Source organism: Notothenia rossii, assembly GCF_949606895.1.
Source record: "Notothenia rossii genome assembly, chromosome: 7".
NCBI classification, from domain to species: domain Eukaryota; kingdom Metazoa; phylum Chordata; class Actinopteri; order Perciformes; family Nototheniidae; genus Notothenia; species Notothenia rossii.
In genome coordinates this window covers 51629235-51642709 of record NC_136905.1, presented here as the reverse complement: position 1 = coordinate 51642709, position 13475 = coordinate 51629235, and the positions used below count along the sequence as shown (strand labels likewise).

The 13475-nt window shown below is 42.0% G+C and overlaps 1 protein-coding gene and 1 long non-coding RNA gene across 2 annotated transcripts in view; one reads left to right on the top strand and one right to left on the bottom strand.

The window, feature by feature from the left end:
* LOC307045769 overlaps positions 1 to 2480 on the bottom strand; it is a 21976-nt gene extending 19496 nt beyond the window's left edge. Inside the window, exon 1 of the long non-coding RNA XR_013809986.1 lies at positions 2150 to 2480. This is a non-coding gene — a long non-coding RNA (uncharacterized lncRNA). The remainder of the gene's footprint in view (positions 1 to 2149) is intronic.
* gabrr2a (gamma-aminobutyric acid type A receptor subunit rho2a) overlaps positions 1 to 13475 on the top strand; it is a 197490-nt gene that overhangs the window by 13026 nt on the left and 170989 nt on the right. The gene's annotated exons all lie outside the window — the stretch shown is intronic.

The window sequence follows — 13475 nt, the reverse complement described above, 5'->3', positions numbered from 1 at the left end:
CAATCATGTTGCACTATCCGTGCTGAGTGTGCTGACTTTTCGTACAATGTCCCACTGTCTGGCTACCTGCATAAAGTCAAGTGGTCGGCGCAGTTGTGGCGAAATGTCGCTCCTCTGTTTTCACTGAAACGGCTCCTTATATCCGTTAGCGCAGCTAGCTAGCACCAAATTCTAACAACAACAAAAACAATACACGTAAGGTCTTTCTCTCGCGCCACACATACACACACCCTCCGGTGAGTATATTATAAAGAATAGCCAGTTAATTGAAGCATTATACAGTCAACCAATAACATTTTTCATTGGTCCCACCATGCCTTTCAAACCCCCAGTTTGTAATGCAGGCCCTTCATTTCCCCATCAGCAGTTCTGATGAGTACATACTGAGCATACACTGCAAAACCTCTCACATATGTACATTGTTGTACAATCACATATTCAACATGTTCTATCAAAGTCAGCTGTCTCTCAGGGGTAGAGTGTGGGGAGTGGGGAGTGTGTCTAACGTGTGTGGTGTATTATTGCTCTTAATCCCGGGTAAAATAACACATTAAGCCTGTTGTTAATCCACGCTGAAAGGAACGAGAGAGAAAACCCAGCAGGCAGCATCATTGGATGTATGGCTCCATGTAATTATCTGTTTACTGTGTACCGGAGCCACTGTGTGCTTTTCAGAAAATGTGGTGGCTTAGCAGTGAGGCGGATTTACTGGAGGTCACAAAGTCAGGTGGAGTTTCCTGCTGCCTATCGCTTTAAAATATTCTCCACCCAACCCTGAAAAGCATGCAGCTGAGACACATAATGGATATAGCCCATACACCGTTTAAGAGAGTTCTAATGAATACATTTCATAATTTGATCTCAAAGCTAAAGCAATCTCATATGAGTGATTGACATGAGCCTTTTGTTTGCAATGCGGTAGGTATTGGGCTAGAAAATACTGTACTGTAGATCAAAGCATGTAGCGATTGAATACACTCTCAGAAAGTAATATCACTATTCTCAGAGCTCTGATACAACTCAGCAAATCCTAGTGACGCATGATGTCAACTAGTCAACAAATGAGAGACAATCCCTGCGTGTACATGTCATGCCTAGAAAGGATAGTAGCTTTGTGAAGACTGCGAAGCGTAGATATACTCCGTGACTATTTTTGTCTCAAACCAACCAAACCTGTGTCGAGCCAAGCTCCCAATTTGTGCATTAGCCATTTCATCTGTATTAAATAAAAAATGTAATAACCTTTTATTTGAATAACCACAAAAGAAGGCAAGCTAGTAACTGGTTGCATAGCTGTAAGAAGTTCCTCATACCATCCAAATGCTCCTCTGCAAGGCACGGCAATACATTTGAAAATATAGATTGGGTGGATAGAAAATAAGCCGGGGTTGAATTGGGCTCAGCCCCAACACATAGGAAAAGGCTCTGAACGTCATCCCCCATGCACATTTTTAATCATGTATGCATGCCTACAGTATTTTACAAAAAACAATGTTAAAATGTGAAATCCACTTTTTCATGTCTTTTATACATAAACATGTATAAAAGTAAATAAACACTGTGTAAAGAGACTCTGAAAGTTTCAGGAAAAAAGACCCCCTCACTTTTTGTCCTGATCCATTTATATAAAAACCTGTCAGAAAATGAGCTGATCAGATTTTGGCCACTTTATGATGTCATAACGATGTTTTGTCTTGTGTAACCATTAGCCAATCAGCAACCAAGGTTTCTTAAAACATGCCAAATGTATGTGTGCATAAAGCTGAGTGATAATCAGTCATAATAACACTGAATTTGTTTAAATTGCCTACCCTGAGATTTGCAGCATACTTTTGGCAAAAATCGTGCAGCCCTACAAATGAACTGAGGTTCTTTGGGGTGCCTGTCAGGTCTCTCTCCTGACTTTTGAGATTTGGCTAGTCAGTCAGTTTTAGTAAGTCTGCACAAAGGTGTATACATCTCACTGCAAACACCCAACATTGAATGACATTAGAAAAATATAAGAAAGGACACAACTCAAAATTATAATCACAAATAGCAAGTGTATTTTTGAATACCCCACAAACAATTAGTCTTCCCACAGTTCATTGTTAAATTCAAAACGTTCCGCTTCGGGTTTTCTTCAAAATAAATAAAACAGTCAATTTACCACGGGAGAATCTCTGTCATTTTTTAGCAATCCAGTCGGTTTTGAAAATCCAGTCCTGGTTTTTAAGGTGGTTGGGAGATGACCGGCTCCTTTCAGTTTTGTAAACAATAATCCGGGAAGTGAAGCGACAGAAGGGTATGATGACGGTGGACGGTGGACGGTGGATCAGACAACGGTAGCACAGACTTTAAACTACCTAACTGCTGGTCTCTAAACAGATGAGCGTGTTGCTCCACCGATCCCTCTTGCTGCACACACCTTTCCCTTCCTGCTCCGTCTAACTAAATAGGGGGAAAAGGAAATGGAGGCGCCAACCAACAGCGAATCCCTGGCTGGGTGGGTGTTACCGTGAGTGACTACCGGTCACATAAAACCCCGGTTGTTACAGTATGTGTGCAGAGCGATGTTGATTTAAAATGCCAATTTGAAGGTTGGATATTTGTGAAAATGTTTGTGTATATATTAATAATTTAAGATGTAAATTAATTCATGTTTAATGTTACTATTAAAAAGATGGTTCTATTTGTATAACTTTTCCATTCCAAATGTTCAAAAAGAGGGAACCACAAAGCTATATTAACTGAAAACTCTAGGGAAATGTTTACTCAGAATTTTTCTTCCACACTTGCCCCTGCTAACATCTCAGTCAATGAGCTAGTAGATCATTTTAATTTCAAAAATTAAAAATGTTATAGATGCCATTGCTCCAACTAAGGTAAAGGAAGTGATTGGCAAGAAAATATCTCCATGGAGAAAGGCCATGACCGTGAAAACAGAGTGTCGAAAAGCTGAACGTAGGTGGCGAAAAAACAAATCTCCAGGTGCACTTTGAAATCTACAAAGAGAGACTTGGCCTTTATAATTTGGAATTGAAAAACGCACTACAGTTTTTCTTCTCCGACATCATTACCAAAAACAAAAACAACAAAAACGCACGTGCCTTGTTTGCTACCGTCGACAGACTAACTAACCCCCCCAGTGCCAGTAGCCTCTGAATTTCTATCCACCAGATAAAGCCATAAATCTAGGTGTAGTCATGGACTCTGACCTGAGTTCAGGGGCGGACCTGGGGGGGAAAAAGTGGGCCCGGGGATTAATTGACAGACAGGCCCACTTAATGCGCGACATGTATCGGCCGGCCGGCGACGAAAGTATGTTACTTAACAAAAAACCCTATGCGTTTAATGTTATTTTGGACAATTATTCATATAGTAATCACATTACCTGAGCTCTTGAGTTGCCTAGAGCAAAATAGTTACAGCATATATTTGTGATTTTAATGTTAACAGATCATTGATGCAATAACATTTGGACCCAATTTGCCTGACTTGACGAATAGAAAAAAACATGGGCGTAGGAAGCATCCTCAATGTGGGTGAGACAATTTAACAGGGGTTGTGGGCAGGTGGTGGACCTCAACTCCTCTAGGGGGGTCCGGGGGCAAGCTCCCCCGGGAAGAATTTGTTTTTTAATGTTGAAGTTAAATGCATCAATCTGGTGCACTTTGAGAGCAAACTTAGGGACTAAATCTATGGCAGTTAGTAGGGGCTTGGACTGTGAGCCGTAGGGTTGCCGGTTCAAGTCCCCGACCAGACCTACTTTTGGAGTGTGGACTTCTACTTGGAGAGGTCCCAGTTCACCTCCTGCCCTGCCGTGGTGCCCTTGAGCAAGGCACCGGACATCCCCCTTCCCCCCTCACTCCCATTGCTCCCCGGGCGCTGTACAATAGCTGCCCACTGCTCCTATTAGACTCCTGGCACTAGTATGGGTTAAAAGCAGAGAACACATTTCACTCTGTGTGCTGTGTGCTCTGCATGTGTGACCATTAAAAAGTGTTTCATCCCTCCCAATTCTTCTTCAAGACCCATATAAAACAGAACTGTAAACAAATTTACTTTTTCTTTCAACATTTATTTGAACAGCAAGTGGAGGCAAAAGTTACTGCACCCAAAACAATAAACTAGCTAACTAGCCTAAACTCAGTAACAGAATGTGGGCAATACGTTCTTCTCCACAGCCGCGCGACCTCTGAGTCAGACGTCACTTCCCTCTTTTCTCTCCTACGGGTACAGCCGTACAGCCACTCCCCCTGAACCCCGTTTCCCTGCCAACCCCCCCCCCCCCCTCCCTCCCCTATGCAAGCCCCTCCCTCTGAACCCAGGGCTCGCTACAATACTGTATACTGTATACACAAACTATACAAAAACGCCTTTAAGCTTTGGAGCTTGTTTACCCATCTGTAAGCAACTGCCAGCTAGGCCTCTCAGTCACTCACTCCTGATCGTTCACTGCGCAGTGACAGCTGCTACGGGCCTGATGTGTGAAATTGAAACTGATAGATAGAACAGGCCAGGGCTGGGCTGGGCCGGAACACTTACAAATGTGGGCCGGTAGGATTTAGGTAAGCACAAAAAAAAAAAAAGGGAGTGGCCCGAATACTTACAGATGTGGGCTGGTATGATTTAGGCAAAATAAAAAAGTTTTGGTTTTTTTGGCCCTCCGGCCCACACACAGCACCGGCCCAACGGGGAAACTCCCGGTATTCCCAATGGCCAGTCCGCCCCTGCCTGAGTTTCAACAGTCACATTAAAACAGTTACTAAATCAGCCTACTATCACCAAAAGAACATATCTAGGATTAAAAGACTAATGTCACAGCAGGATTTGGAAAAACTTGTCCTCTTCAGTAGACTGGACTACTGTAATGGTGTCTTCACAGATCTCACAAAAAAATCTATTAGAAAGCTGCAGCTAATTCAGAACGCCGCTGAGTCCTCACTAACACTAAGAAAGAGGATCACATCACTCCTGTTCTGAAGTCTTTACTCTGGTTCCTCACTAACACTAAGAAAGTGGATCACATACAGGGCCGTGGGAAGTAGGGGTGCTGAGGGTGCTGCAGCACCCCCTGGTGGAGGACAGGGGATCTGCACTTCCACAAGATATAATAAAAAAAAAACGAATTTTCAGCCTTGATGTAACAACATTCATAATTAAGTAAAGATAACACCCTTTTCACCCCAGTTACATGTTCCATTTGCCCTGTACGATGGGCGCTGTAAGTGATGAAAGTGGGGGATGTTGGCTTAGCAGGCGCCCGCAGCTCACAGCCAAAGTGAGAGAGATAGAGAGAGGGGATACCGCGGTACCGGCGGGGATTGTTGTTAGCTTCTGCTGCGCTAACGGATATAAGAAGCTGTTTCTATAATAATGTGGAGGGAGAGTCCTCTCCTGTCAGACTGAGAGGCTCAGTGAGGTAAAGGACTCTGAGGGCTTAGATAGTTCACTTTAGTCGAAGTTATCTCAGTGGGTCTCAAACGTTTTGATCACAATTTATGTAAACAAATATTTCCAAGGCACACCTTTATAATTATTAGGATAAATAAAAACAGGTTCCAATGTATACTATAGGACAGTAAACCAAAAATATTGTTTAAAACTGGAGAGATTTTAAAATATACATAAATAAATAAATGTTAACTGGTAAAATAAGATATGAATGAACAACACAAATAAAATAAGTTACATGTATTTGTTATTGGCTATGGTAGGTTATTGGAAATGTTCACATACCTACTTATTTGATAAATAAAATGCAAACCGATCTTTTTCATATGGGTGTTTAGAGTTGTACCCCCTAGATCAGTCTCTAATTGGGCGCTCAAAGTGCACCAAATTGAAGCATTTTACTTTAAAATGTTAAAAAGATCTTCCCGGGGGGGTACCCCCGGACCCCCCGAGAGGATGTGAAGTCCACCCCCCCAATTAAAACATGTTATAATATATAATAAATTTGAAGCCTTGTTATATAAGCTGTGCACCATGTCAATATATTTCTCTTTTTGCAATGTATTGGTCTTTTGTAGAGGTTTTTCATTGCCAGCTAAAATATTGCCTAGCAGCACATTGGTCAGAACCAGCCCTGGTGTCATCCCCACAGCACCCCCCATTTGAAACATGTTCCCACGGCTATGATCACATAACTCCTGTTCTGAAGTCTTTACACTGGCTTCCTGTGTGTCAAAGAATAGATTTCAAAATACTGCTGCTGGTTTATAAAGCTTTGAATGGTTTAGGCCCAAAATACATTTCTGATCTCCTGCTAAATTATGAACCATCCAGATCTGTCAGGTCTTCAGGGACGGGTCAGCTTTCTGTCCCCAGAGTCAGAACTAAACATGGTAAAGCAGCGTTCAGTTATTATGCTCCAAATATCTGTTACAAACTCCCAGAAACCTGCAGGTCCGCTGCAACTCTGACTACTTTTAAATCCAGACTAAAGACTTTTCTTTTTGTCGCTGCTTTTAATTGAACTATTCATATCTTGGACTGCACTGTAACTTTTATCCATGTATTTATTCTTTTAATGTATATTTTATTATCTTTTCTTTTTAATGACTGATTTTAAATGCCATTTTCTTAATGTCTTTCATTTTTTGTAAAGCACTTTGAATTGCCTTGTGTTGAAAAGTGCTATATAAATAAACTTGCCTTGCCTTGCCTTCCATTTGTATTGTCTCATTTGGTGGCATCAATATGTGCATTTGATACAGCAGTTGCCTTAGGATTGGGCCTCATACATAGCTCTTAAGGTGAAAACTATGTGATCCTTGACCGTTTGCTTTTGATTCAGGGAGAGAGAAAGAGGCATACAGCATCTTTTCACATGGATGTCATACTAACAGAGATAGGATGTGTAGACGGAACATTGCCCTGCATGGGGGGGGAGCAGACTGTGTGATGCAGCTGTGGGACCACTTGAAGGCCAGTGTGGCATTGACAAGTGGGCTGTTTCAGAGATATTTTCAACGGAGACGTAATCGTGGCAAGAAAACACAAATGTGTTGCCAATTTCAAAGACATCCCACGCCTTGAAGCCCACCGAGCTGCTCCATCTGCACAGCATGCTGATGCTGAGGCACATGACAGGGCCCAGTGTTTTGCTGGCAGTGCTGTTGGTGTTTCTCAATGTTGAGATACTTCCCTTAGTAAGGCAAGGCAAGTTTATTTATATAGCTACTTTCAACTCAAGGCATTTCAAAGTGCTTTACAAAAATGAAAGACATTAAGAGCATTAAGAAACATATTATAAAATGGCATTTAAAAACACTAATTTAAAAGCAAAGATACTAAAACATGAATAACAAAGGGGGGTCCTCAAGCCTGATAGAATATGGCCACTTGAATGTTAGGGAAACAAATAATGAGATCAAATAAAAAGTAAAGTCTTGAGCCTGGATTTAAAAGTAGTAAGAGTTGCAGCGGACCTGCAGGTTTCTGGTAGTTTGTTCCAGATATTTGGAGCATAATAACTGAACTTCTCCATGTTTAGTTCTGACTCTGGGGACAGAAAGCTGACCAGTCCCTGAAGACCTGAGAGATTTGGATGGTTCATAATTTAGCAGTAGTCAGAAATGTATTTTGGGCCTAAACCATTCAAACCTTTATAAACCAGCAGCAGTATTTTGAAATCTATCCTTTGATGCAGCGTCCACAAGGCAGCATGCGTTGAAGCCTGGTTGAAGCTTGCCGGCGGGCGTGTCTGAAGCTCGACCAACAACCAATCACATGAATCTCCCGCCCTGGGAACACAAGCACACAGTTTGATTGGGTAGAGCTTGTACTGGCATATGATTTGATTGGCTGACGCTTTCCGTCGAAGCTTGAAAAGTCTAACTTTTCTCAACTTTTGAAGCGAGCAACGGAGGCAAAGCGAAGCGACGGAACCACAATCCAGTTCGGCAAAGCGTGACGTCACCCCATTTAAAGTGAATGGGAAGCAGCGTTGAGGCCTCAACGCACGCCGCCGTGTGGAAGGGCCGTGACACACAGGAAGCCAGTGTAAAGACTTCAGAACAGGAGTGATGTGATCCACTTTCTTAGTGTCAGTGAGGACTCGAGCAGCTTCTGAATTAGCTGCAGCTTTCTAATAGATGTTTTAGTGAGACCTGTGAAGACACCATTATAGTAGTCCAGTCTACTGAAGATAAAAGCATGGACAAGTTTGTCCAAATCCTGCTGTGACATTAGTCTTTTAATCCTAGATATATTCTCTAGGTGATAGTAGGCTAATTTAGTAACTGTTTTAATGTGACTGTTGAAACTCAGGTCAGAGTCCATGACTACACCTAGATTTCTGGCTTTATCTGTTGTTTTGAACATTGCAGACTGAAGCTCAGCGCTAACTTTTAAACGTCCTGCCTTGGCTCCAAAAACCATTACCTCAGTTTTATCTTTGTTTAATTGGAGAAAGTTCTGACACATCCAGTCATTGATTTGTTCAATGCACTTACTCAGTGTTTGAATTGGAGCATAGTCTCCTGGTGAAATGGTTATGTATAGGAATGGGTATCGTTAAGGTTCTAACGCTACTACTACTTTTATCGATACCGCTTATCGATCCGGTCCTTTAACGGTACTCTTATTGGTTATTTTGGAAAAAAAGAGGTAAATTAACGAAACAAATTGTCAACAAAATGAACATTTCACATCAAAAGAAATAACAATGTTTTTAACAAATCATATTAAATAATGTGATGACAGAACTGTAAACAGAATGAACATTGCTTTTTATTTTAAATAAATAAATAATATTCACATCAAAAGAAAAAGCAGTTTTGTAAATAATGTGAACATACAGAACTGTAAAAACAAAACAAACCCTGAAAAAATACAGTGGCACTGGTACAGAGCAACACAGGTGGGGCATACAGGTATGCTGCAAAAGGCCCAACAGTTCTTCTGGAGGAAGATTAACATGTTTGCCTTCTCTGGCAAAAGTTGGGACCTCTCCTGTCTAATAGTGTTCCCTGCAGTTCAGAATACCCTCTCACTAGGGGTGGAGGAGGCTTGGACGCAGAGATAGTTTGTTGCAAGGTGTGTAAGGAGGGGCAGAGTAGCTCTCTTTGCCCACCACCACATCACAAGATCTTCAGCCATGGGGATTGGAAGCAGGTTTTGTAGAGCTCAACCTCTTGGTCAACACGCTCGTTAAGAGCGAGGGACAAGGTGTTCTTTTGGGTGGTCACCCTCAACTCCCTGTCCTCCTCTGGGAACAGCTCCTCCAAGGCACACTTTGGTTTATACCAGGGGTTTTCAAAGTGTGGGAAGGTGAGCCTCCCCCCAGAGAACATAAGAACAGCTTCGCCCCCCCTCCCAATTATTATTGCTATTATTATTATTATTATTATTATTATTATTATTATTATTATTATTATTATTATTGTTGTTGTTGCTATAATGCAGGGGTATTATTATCCAGTGGAATGCCCTCACCTACTGGCCTAGTTAAATCAAATTGGTTACTTTTTTTTGGCTGGGCAGTGAAGTTTTACACACCGTCTTATTTGACTTTCTCAGGACTTAAAATCTTTTTCTTGGGGGCAGACCCCCACAAAGAAAAAAATATATTTACACACATAAGGTCATCATCTTAACAGTTTTTTATGCTCATCGAGTCATTTGTGAGCAGAGCATCAAGTTGGCATGCCTATAACAGCTGGATGCGGCGATTACCATCTAGTTCAGCAAAACGCCTCACAAACTTATTAAAGAGCAACTTGTAGGTTAGAGACACCAGTGAATAAATGTGTAGGAAAATGATGAATACACTAGATTTTCCCAAAAATATACAGAAATATACACTACAGTGACATCTGGCGTCGTTTTAGTAAGACATTTTCACTTCCGCATAAAAAAGCCTCCGGACTGTTGATACTGATCCATAACATAAACTAATGCGCAAGTATCAGCCTTATCTTGCGTTACCTAATGCAACTCCACACTACGGTGCTGACCGGAGGGGAGACGCGAGATACGGCTGATACTTGACGATCTGGTGGAGAAAGGTTGTGGAGCCTCCGTTGATATGCCGTTGTAAATGGCTTGATGGAAAGCAGGCGTGTAGTTGGGGAGGGTGCACAGCTGATTGCAGCAGGTGAGTGGAGGTTTAGCCGGGAGCCAGGAGTGACAGCCACCACGCACACACAAACAACACAGACAGAGGGAAACAAACAAACACAAAGGAGACGGCTGGAGCAGTACAGCCACCACAGCGTTACCTAATGTAACTCCACACTACGTTTTACGGTGCCGTGTACCGGAGGGGAGAGAGAACAGCGAAGGGGGGAGAGAGAGAGCAGCGAGGGGGGGAGAGAGAGAGCAGCTAAGGGGGGGAGAGAGATGTAATACGGTTTCTTGATAAAGCTGTGGAGACGGAGTATGTGCTGCAGGGAGGTGGATGCACAACGCACCCAGGAACGAACGCTAGCTCCGGTCCTTTTCCCGTGAGGGAAACTGTGGACTCGATGCCCTGACAGGCTTGAGTTTGTGCAACCTGCACAAACACAAGCTCACCATGATTACAAATGGTGAAATGCAATGTAAAATTACCGAAAAAATACCAGCTCACTAAATCACAACCGCTCAAACCAACTACAAACTACTACCGTGGATTGGGCAGAGAACGAGTCCGAGAAAGTTAAGTCCCCCATGTTTTTAGTAGCAGAGCTCAAAACGGCTCCTTTTCTGCTCTTATGTATTGTAAAACATATCAAATCCTGCATTAACATTTTTAATTGTAATTTTCAGGCAAGGTTAAGCATAAATGTAGTAAAAGAAAAAACCTGCAAGTTGCTCTTTAAGATCTAAAACTATGGTGCATTTTTGATTCAATGCTGAGTCCAGCCACACTTGACAGTCTCTTCTCTGTCATTGTAGACCGCAAATACCTCATTCCTTCCGTCTACATGGGTCAGAATAAGCCGTCCCGTTCGCGTCTATCGTTATTCCAACCCAGTTTAGATTGAACCACTCCCACTTCTGCATTACGCAAGGATCGACGTAGCTCTACGCGATAGCATCATAGACACATGGCACACCCGCAAAATCTGAATCTGACAAGCAAAATACCGTCCTTATAACAACTGCATAATATACAATATAATAGTGCTTCTTTGTCAATATGACTGACGACCACACTTATGTAGTGCTGAGGTAATGTTAATTCATCATTTAATATTAATTCCTGATGGATATAAGAGGGATACATTAGCAAACATCTGTATATATCTAGGTATCATTAAATAATGCTGTCAGATAAATGAAGTACACAGTAATAGTCAAGGTTATATTCAATATTCTGCACTTACACCAGCTGATAAGATATTTAAAACGTCTTTTGTTTGTCCTTAAAACGACATTTTAGGATCCACACAGGCTATTTATAGATGATAAAACACCAGTAATACAATCTCAGGACGACATTTGAGGATACAGACAGGCTGTTCTGATAAGATATTTAAAACGTCTTTTGTTTGTCCTGAAAACGACATTTGAGGATACACCTATGGGATACACATAGGATATTTATAGATGATAAAACACCAGTAATACAATCTCAGGACTCTTCGATATGGCTTTGATTACAGGATCGTTTACTTTCAGTCAACACATCCTTTGGAAAGACAAAAAACAACTATTCAATATCCTGCTTTACCGCAACCGCTATAACTGCCGAAGATGAAGTCTATGACGCTATCGCGTAGAGCCACGTCGATCCTTGCGTAATGCGGAAGTGGGCGTGGTTAAATATAAACTGGGTTGGAAAAAGGATAGACTCATTCCGTTCAGATTAAATCGCCGCCAATCACATTTCCTCACTCGCGCCAGGGCCGGGGGAGGGGTTACAGGGCTCCTGCTGCATTCACTTGCACTCGGACATTAGGGATTTTCTCTCATAAATGTCCGACGAGCCACACATTTTATTTCAAAACAAACCTGCCAACTGGGGTGGCAGCTGGGGTGGCAAGGCTATTTTTAGGATGGCAGTTTCCACCCCATGCCACCCCGGTAGATCTGCCCCTACTTGACTGGTACTTGCTTTTGATCAAAGTTAATGCGGAAAACCCACACTCACACGGGTAGGCGGAGGTGAAGGGAATGAGTACTTTTACAGCCTTTTTGGCGAGGTGGGGGAACTCGGTCTCCGCAGACAGCCAAAAGTGTGCAAGTGACGTTTTCTGCCAGACGCTGTCTCCTCTCTCACTTTAGGTAACTTCACTAAAAATTGATCCATGTTGCCGCTCGCATAAAGTTAGCTGAAGTTAACTAGCTAGATTTCACTGTTTCTCGTTATTTTTGTTCTCACGCTGCGCCTACCCTGAAGCTCTCTGGCGCCCCCCAGGGGAGGCGCGCCTCACACTTTGAAAACCGCTGGTTTATACAATGGAGGGAAAGTCTCCTCCATTCCTTCTCCTTCAGACTGCTCCTCCTATTCTGTGTCTGTCTGCCATGGTGTTGCTTCTGTCACATTGGCCTCAACAGTTGCCTTCCTCCTTAGCCTGTAAAAACTGTTGCTTTGGTAAAAAATAAATAAATGTGTCAACAGTTTCCAAGCAATTTTAGGAGCTGGGTAAACTCACTAATGTGATTTGATCTGCATGTGAAAAGATGAGTTGAGCCTACAATTAAAAGCCAAGATGTTAAGTGTAACCAATGCAAATAACAATCTGTTAAGAACCACATCAGACAAGAATAAATAAAGTAAATTATAAAACACAATTGAGTTGCCGGAACCTATACGACAAACTCTTCCTGATTTCAATCCAACCCTTTAAATATTTGATAGCATTGAAACATTGCAGATTAAACCAATAGATTTACATTTTATTAAAATTGGATTATTTCAAAAACAGTTTTCATAAAACAGAAACAAGTTAAGCACAATACAATAACATACATTGAGACACATGGTTATTACTTGATGGTTATTCCAACTGCATCTGGCTCGTGGGCAACGTGCTGTGCATCACGAGCCTGTTGCACTTCAACCTCTGTTGTTCCCTGTACTGTATATACAAACAAAACACTAAATTGAGTACAGATCAGGACACACCATGTGTTTTCCTCAACAACAAAAATCGAATCCGTCTTGAAATCATATAACGAGCCAGTTTACATTAGCTGTTAACAGACGGTAACAAATCATAACAGAGGTGCTATTCACATGCATAACAAGGGGTTTGAGCCATCAAAAAAGGCTGGTTACAAGAAAATGGACCACATAGTCATGGTATGTGAGAGCGCAGGCCAGTCTACATGAATGCAGGGCAAGGCACGTTTCTTGCTAGTGGAGCCTCGCAGCGGTGAAACCGTGCCCCGTTGTATAATGTACTGTAGGTTTTTATCATTAATAAGATAGAATTGTGTCATGGTGTTTGAATTGATTTTAAGTGGACACAGGGACAACACATTGGCTGTACCTGATGCAGAGGCACTGACTGCTTGTCTGATTTTCTGAATTTTGTCAGTGAAGAAGGCAAATTCAT